This window comes from Pocillopora verrucosa, chromosome 14 (assembly GCF_036669915.1).
Source record: "Pocillopora verrucosa isolate sample1 chromosome 14, ASM3666991v2, whole genome shotgun sequence".
In the NCBI taxonomy this organism is placed as follows: Eukaryota; Metazoa; Cnidaria; class Anthozoa; order Scleractinia; family Pocilloporidae; genus Pocillopora; species Pocillopora verrucosa.
The window spans coordinates 13786870-13794980 of NC_089325.1; the positions used below are offsets into that span (position 1 = coordinate 13786870).

Here is an 8111-nt window from a genome sequence, read left to right on the forward strand (position 1 = left end):
TCAGGCGCAGCATACATGAACAAAAAAGGTTGTTGAGACAATAAAATAGCACAATTACAAGGAGTGGGTTTCTCAGGTTAATTAAGGCCTGGGTCAAAAATGATTTTCGCCTCCAGTGCCCCCCCCCAGCAAGGTTCGCGGAATTCGCGTGGACTGCGCGAGTAACCATAGTTACTTGGAATCAAAAGCGCGTAGTTCGTGACGGCATCCGCCATTTTGAAGTGTCGGCTTTGTATTGGTTTTTCCCATTTTCGCTGGTGAATCCGACAATCTAGAGGAAGACATCAAAAGAAGGTAATAACATTTTCTTTGCTATCTTCATTTCCTCAAAAAATGGCATGATGTCGCTATCTTAAAGCCAAAGAGAACCCTTTTGAACCTACGAAGACTTCTAAACACCGCTCTCAACATGTTCATTGATTTCACTGCAAATACAATGCAACATGAATTTATAATATAGCGCTCATTTCTAGAGCTCAATAGCGTTTTACAATGTTTGTAACCTTTGCATAGAAAAAAGTACTATGTTTTGTAACAAATGCATAGAAAAAAGTTTCATTGTGGATATACCATTCAATTTTTAAATTAAATTTAGCTTGATAAATCCTCTATCACATCATGATGTGTAAACTTATGGTGTTTATCAAAATTTAGGCTTTTGAATGCTTTGGAAACAACTTCTCCAAGAAGCAGATGAATTTACTGACAAACGTAATCCCCCAAAGCAGTTGTATAGGTAAGTTTAATTGCTGACATGTAAGATGCAGATTTTCTTGTCATAAATTGTCCCTTGAAAACTAAGAGGAAAAAAGCTGTACTAATGTGTGTTAGTTTATTCCGAGGTCCCTTACTGAATTGCTATAAATATATAATAATAATAATTTTAATTACTCACACAGAAAACCAGCCAGCCCTTGCAGATTCCAAAGGGAATCTACTTGATTAAAACCAGTTTTATTTACTGTTATCCCTATTTGTTTTCTTGAAGAGGTCCTTCCAGTTATTCCACACAACTAATTTATTACAAGCATGTTAATGGTGTTATTTATGAGGCATTTGTTTGGTTTTTAAATCATGTTATATCAGTTTTAATTATAGTCAACAGTTTGGTTTTTAAGTTTTGACCAGTAATAATTTGCAACAATCACTGTCAATGATGGACTTGTAATTGATATATGTGTCTATTTGAATGTAAATATTCTACCCACTACACCAGTGGAGTATCTTTTAATTCAAATGCATCACAAAAGTTCTGATACATTCATATGATTCTGACCATAGCCTTCTCTCTTTGTTGATAAGACATGATTAATTACCAGTGCTTACTGTTGCCTCAAGTGGGGCACTGTTTTTTTTTTTTTTTTTTTTTTTTTTTTGTGACAAGAGCAAACACAAACTGGTATAAGATGTGTCATCTTCTCAGCCCTACTCATAAAAGATGTGCCATCTTAAGAGCAGGATACGTTGCCCTTATTACAAAGTCAGAAAGGAAAATTTTAAAATTATATTTCTTGCTTTTTTTGTTGCTCTTCCAAGTCAATATTCCTGTTAGAAGGCTATGGTGGCCTAACTGGTTAAAACTCTGGTTTATAATTTTAAGTTTGATCTGCCAGTTGCTTGCCTAAATTCAATTTCATAGATCAATAATTGGCAGGAATTGGGAAATAAATCGGTACATGTATGTTATCCAGCAGCAATGTAAAATTATAGACATGAGTATGACCTATGAAGTAATTTGTACCTGATGGACCCTAGAGCACCTATGCATTATTAAAAATGTCCCTCTAACATTCATTCACAATTCGTAAAGCAGAAGTACAAAATTAGTTTAGACCAAGAGCACACATAAACTTGCTAAAGACATGCACATACATTGTAATTTTAACCTTGCAAAGCCCAATAAAAAGACTCTTGCCGTGACATGGCTAGGGTCACTTTACCTGATTCGAGTGTTAATTATTACTTTCTTAAGCAGAGGTTTTATTAAGATTTTGAGGTGATGGGAAATGTACAAGGGAGCAGGCAAAATATGTTTTGATTCTGATTTATGTCAGTCACAACATGCAGGAAAAATTATGTTCAGCCAGTCAATTTGCCCAGTGTCAGGCCCGTGAAACCCCTGCTTAAGCTTATAGTATTCAGTGAGATATTATGGAAGCCAGTGTTGCCATAATGCCTGTTGTTGTTGGTCTTCTTACAGGGCTGGCATCCAAACATTCTTGAGCCATGGAAACAAAAAGTGGAATGTTTTGCTTAACGCCTACTTTGAACAGAATTTTACCAAGGGAAAAAATATCACTGGCTTCATTAATTCTTTGCAGGAGGAAAGGAGCTGTCACATGCTTTTCCAAAATCGATGATGTAGCCATGTTTGTTACTCACAAGAAAATTATTAGCCTTCAAATCACAGTGAAGAAAGCCTTTTGTGTGAATATGTGAAAGGGCTTCTGTCAAATCATGTGAAATAATTAACCAGTCACTTGTTATGAGTGAGCTTTGCACATTCTGTATTGTTGCATTGTTTTTCTGACAAGAAAATAGTTTGCTTATTGTTACAGATGTATTGTCTTCCCCTTTAAACTCCATTATTAAGGAAATGGGCTGCTTTTGAAGCTGCGCACCTATTATGGTTGGGATATTTTTATGTGCGAGTGCCTCATAATGTGAGCCTCCTTCATTATCTCTGTGGTGTCCTGCATCAGAGACTGTTTTTCCACAACCTTTATATCAAATCGTGTGTACTGTCTCAGAGGGCATCGACCATAGGATCCTTCTCCCAGTATTATATTCTCTCCATTGGTCGGAAGAAGTTCAGTATGATTGATTAAGTTTACAGTGGATTATTTGGTACTTGCATTCCTTTTAAAAAACTGGAAAATGAAGGCAAATATATTATAGAGAGTGTGCTTAAATAAATACTAGATTGCAACACAAGTAAAGGTGAAGATTGTTGATCTCATTGTTTGGCATGCAAATTACTGCAAAGTAACTAGAAACATTACTCCTCCTCCAGATAGAATAGACATTAGCATTGGATTTTATTTTTTTCTTGGCGTGCTCTCCCTCGACGCTGCCGCTTTTTCTCAATTACGTCTTTCTTTTTTTGGAGCTGAAGTTCCTTCATTTTTTTTTGTGCTTCAGCAAAGCTTATTGTAAATGTTTTCTCAAAGTGGCCATGCACTTTTGAATAAATGTGTTTTACAGCAGTTTTAATGGCTTTTTGCGTTGGATTCACTTTACTTTGTGTCTTCACCCCACTTTCAAGAGGGGCCTCTTAAAAGTTTTCGGGTTTTGAAAGTTTTTCTACTAGGGAAAAAATTATGGATGGCATAATAGTGCACTTGACAACCTCCACAATTTGACAGTGTGTGCTGTTTCTTCTGCGCTGTATTAAGAGCTTTCCAATTTACCATTGAAAACGTGTCTTGGTACTGAGTTCATCTTTCGGAAAGAGCTGTAAATTGCTTTGGATTTCTTGACGTAGGTGGAACGTTCGACCGCAAAGACTTCCTGACTGTCACCCTCGAACGCTGCAAGATAGTTCTTCCACTTTTCACTAGGGTTAGTTTCAACCGAAGCACTTCCAACCTTACGAAAGCTCTCCTTTACAGCAACTCTTGCAAATCCACAATTAAAAATGACAGACATTTTCGTTTCACACGAATACACTTAGCTCGTTATCGAGTAGTACCGTTGTTAGGGAACAAAACCTTCTAGAGTTTCAAGGAATCAGTGCGATAACTTTCAAGTTTTGCGCCAAAATTGTAATTCAGTCTCGTTATATGATACTACTTGGGATAAAATTACAAACGTTCTTTATTCTTACCGCCCAAATTTGCAATTGTGTTTTATTAGAACTGTCAAATTCGATCTAACCCTGGATTTACAGAGATGCAATCGACCTCAGAAAACGAGAAAAAGAAATAAATATCATCAAAAGTATATAAAGTTTGCCTGTATTACTTCTGAGATTGCTCCAATTAGTATTTGGTAGTGTATCAGCCGTTAAATTATTGCTTCTGAACACTCGCGTGACTCGCGTGTCAAAATGGCGGACACTAAGGCCTAGTTCAAACGTCGATCTTTACATGTACCGAACCTAATTGCAATTTGGGTCGACTCAAATAATTAAGAGCGGCGGTTGATTCAAACGTCGATCCGAATTTAGTCGAACCTAATTGCAAAACTGAACATAACTCCATTGTAGTCAGCGGTTAATGCCTACCAAAATGGCGGAAAAAAATGCGGGAAGCACAACTTGTGGAAATGAAGAGCTTGTTTTTCTTGCAAATGCGATTAAGGAGGGTAGAAAAAGGCGACTCAAGATGCAGTTAGCATTAAACAACCTTGCTGCCAGGAGAAGACGAGTTTTGAATTTGGCTTGCCTTCTATTATTGCTTATTTCCCAAAGGAACATCACAGTTCCTCGTCGAGTTCGTTCGTGTCGTCGACTGAAAAGAAATTCTGGCTGGTGGGAAAATGTTTGCAACAACTATTCAGACGCAAGGAGCCTTCCTCCTTTCCCGCCATATTGTTTGAATGGTTCGAAGGCTTTCGCGCATGGCACGTAAGCGAACTTTCTTGAATTGTGGGTAAAACATAATTATTTTAACGTATGTATAATGTATGCATTAAGTTCGGTACATGTAAAGTACGACGTATGAATCGATGCCGATCTTTTACCGTTCTATCCGACTAGCCGAGTCGGATAGAACGGCACTGTCGATCCGAATACAAATCTGCCGATCCTAATTGATTCAAACGTCGATCTTTACATATACTTAATAGAAACGTTAGGTTCGGTACATGTAAAGATCGACGTTTGAACTAGGCCTAAGTTGAATTACGTGACTGCGAGTTTTCAAAATTCCCACCTCTTAAACATTTTTAATTTGTCTTTTTTCCAAATAAATAGGAACCTGTGGGATTACTTTCGTTGATAGCGGTTGGAACCAGGTAAAGGCTAGGATGTTTTCGGGCGAAAACCATGATAGAGGAAGCAGCTTCGCAGAGACAAAACTTGATTTAATCTGCCTGGCACATCTCTCTTTTTTTTGGCAGCCATTCCAAGAGGGAAAACAATGAAGAACGTCTCAAATATTCATAGCGATAACTGCATTTTGATTTGCCTTGTGTTTAGTGGTGGGAATTTGCTCAAGAAAGCAACCGACGAATTTGGCGCCTAAATTAACTGTTTTTGGCTGTTGAGAGTATCATATTACGCTGCCACAATTCAGTCCGAGAGAGATGGTAGTGATACACATTTCTGCCAAGTATGAGAAAAATCCCTCGCAAAATAGCTAAGTTATTTTCAATTTTGTGAAAATATGGGTTAAAGACAGGGTGACCCAGGCCTTAATTAACCTGAGTTCTCAAACCACGATTGAATTAACCCAGTGTCAACGGAAATTCTCTTTTTCCCTTTGTGGCTTTGCTGGGACAAGAACTGTTATTACATTGTTTACTTCAGCTTTATTATCCTGGAGAAGCTCCGATCGTCTTACGAACAATCCACTCAAGCGTTAACATACTCAAGAGAAGTTATTTGATTCACATATTTAGGATTAGGTATTTGATTCACATATTCAGGATTAGGCATTTGATTCACATATTCAATGTCGCTGTCTTCCACTGTAGATTTGCAAGTTCGGGAATCCTCTCCTTCTGGAGCCTGTAAAATATCCAATTTTATATGTGAGAACACTGATGGTTTTATCGACATGACAGACAAGGTTTATCGAATTGTGCTCTCGATACCTTTGATAATTGCTGTTTGCTTGACTAAGCTCTTTATTGTCAATAAACAAAACTGAACGAAACAATAAACGCAGCCTATGCAGCGATAAGTCGATCGTGTCAAGTGTAAATATTATTTTCTCCTGATCGTGTAAAACATCTTTGCATTTAAATGATATTTCTATTTATGCCATGTTGTGCTAACTCTTAATTAAGGTCGTCGATTAATTTACGATATCTTCTGGTAATATAGATTCTTTAATTTGCATAAATACGGCTAAAAGTTTAGACTAGTGGTCTTGAAAGGTAATGCCTATTTCCAAATGAGATCCCTCTACCTTGCAATAATGTGATGTGTAAATAGATATATAGAGGAATAGATCGATCGATAGAGCTGGTAGTTTGAAAACTCTTGAACGTATCGCAATTTTTTTTCATTTCATTCTTTTCGTGATCTAATGTGGCAAAACCATATGGGCCGGATCACATTGGATAATTTAAATTCATATTTTGCATAATTCAGTACCATCATTGGCTCTGGACACAGCGTTGTATATACACCCTCCCGTTGGACAAACGGTTTCTGTTGGATCCTAAATAAATAAATAAAAAGTAAAAAGCACAAAAAAAAGAAACAAACCTAGGTTAGCTATTAATTAATGTGAGGAATGATTTAAACCGGAATTTTAAGCGTACATAGATTTTCGAGCAGATTGCCACCCATAAAATAAACCTCTCTCAAAATCTAAATGCTATCAACATTTGCTTACTTCAGCTTTATAATCCTGGATTAACGCTAAATGTCTGACAAAAAATCCCCAGTAGCTTTGACACGTTTTCTGATGGTGACATATTAACATATACCTTTGAGTTGGTACTGGAATCTCATATTCAACGTCTTTGGCTTCTCTTGTAGATTTATCAATCGACGCGTACGTTCGTGAATCATCTCCTTCAGACGTCTGCGAAACAGACAGTTTTATTTGTTTGGAGGATTTGAAGTTAGTTTTTTTTTTTGTTTTCGTTGGTGTTTTTTTTTTTTTTTCCCAAAATCATATTTAGATCTCATTGGGTAGTTTTCATTTCAATTAATGTATAATTACCATCAGTGACTGATGACGCAGCGGGGCATACAAACCCTCCCGTTGAAAAGGCGGTTCACTTTGGAACCTTTCGATCATGGTTTCATTCTCCGCAGAAAAAATAGACTGGGCACATCCATTCAAAGTAGCCAAAGGCAAACTGTCTCGAAAGTCGCGTTCTTTTCTGTGTAGAGACAGGTTACAAATAAACATTAAAAAAGAAACAGGAAACAAAAGTAGGTTAGCTATCAATAGCATTCGACAATTGAAACACAATGACTGCAAACAGTAAAACAACGAAACAAAATTTCAAAACACAAGCAGCAAACAGCTCGCCGTCTTCATCAGGCAATTATAAAAATATCAAATAGACTTGATAAAAAACCTAAAACCAATTAATAAGTACCACTAGGAAACCGTTTCACAAAAAAGAAATAGACACTTACGATGATTCTTTCGACACTGTGCTTTCTGCATCTAAAAAAGATAAGTATTTAGGGAACATGACTTTGGTTAACACTGTATGCAAAACAGACAGGTTTGTTTCCTGCCACACTGCAAAAATGGCAAAAACAGAGCAAAATGTTTTTGTTATCGTAGAGATTTGTGTTCAAACAATGATCACCGGTATTGCAGTTTCAATAATTGGCAAACTTCTTGTTATATGTTCAGGGCTGCTTTTCAATACGGCAGCGCTTAAAAGCACGACATCGACAAAGGAAATAAGAAATAAGAAGTCAAATGCAATAAGTTGTAGTTGATGAATTTTGGGAAGAAGTTCAGGATCGTGATTTCCTTTCCCGAGGTATACAGGTAGGTCAAATTTATGGAAAGAAACCGACCTCTTATTTATATGCCAAGGATTCAATCGAAAATTGAAAACCATTGATTTGATTCCTCTATACAGTGTGGTTAATCTTCAGTTTTACTTTCGCAGACTCAATGAATGTCGCTGAGTGAAAGAAGGCCAATAAATGCCTTCCATGAAAAAGCGATATCTAAATAACCGTATCATTGGTATAATTTTAAGATAACCAAACGCAAATAATGCAAGAAACTTGCCTTGATTCATACGACCTTGGTGTCGCCGAAACAACAATATTCCGAATGCGACTGTAATTGCCAAGATGAAAATGGTCAGAAGCACTATGACGATCAACACCAAGTTTAACGTGCCGGTTGAAACGTTTTGCGGAGAATATTCACCTTCAGCAGTCTCAAACGTAGTCCCTGAAAAAGGAAAAAAAACATTTTCGAATTGGTTTTCTGAGAAACAAATGCCGATTAAACCGA

At 36.9% G+C, this 8111-nt stretch overlaps 2 long non-coding RNA genes across 2 annotated transcripts; one reads left to right on the forward strand and one right to left on the reverse strand.

The window, feature by feature from the left end:
- The first annotated feature begins 200 nt into the window (after positions 1-200).
- On the forward strand, positions 201-3218 carry LOC136278156 (uncharacterized). Its single transcript, XR_010716223.1, has 3 exons — positions 201-294; positions 655-736; positions 2201-3218. It is a non-coding gene; the product is annotated as an uncharacterized lncRNA (long non-coding RNA).
- Positions 3219-5543: 2325 nt separating this feature from the next.
- On the reverse strand, positions 5544-6691 carry LOC136277949 (uncharacterized). Its single transcript, XR_010716111.1, has 3 exons — positions 6601-6691; positions 6263-6329; positions 5544-5671 (listed from the first exon to the last, which is right to left on the reverse strand). It is a non-coding gene; the product is annotated as an uncharacterized lncRNA (long non-coding RNA).
- Between the last annotated feature and the right edge of the window lie 1420 nt (positions 6692-8111).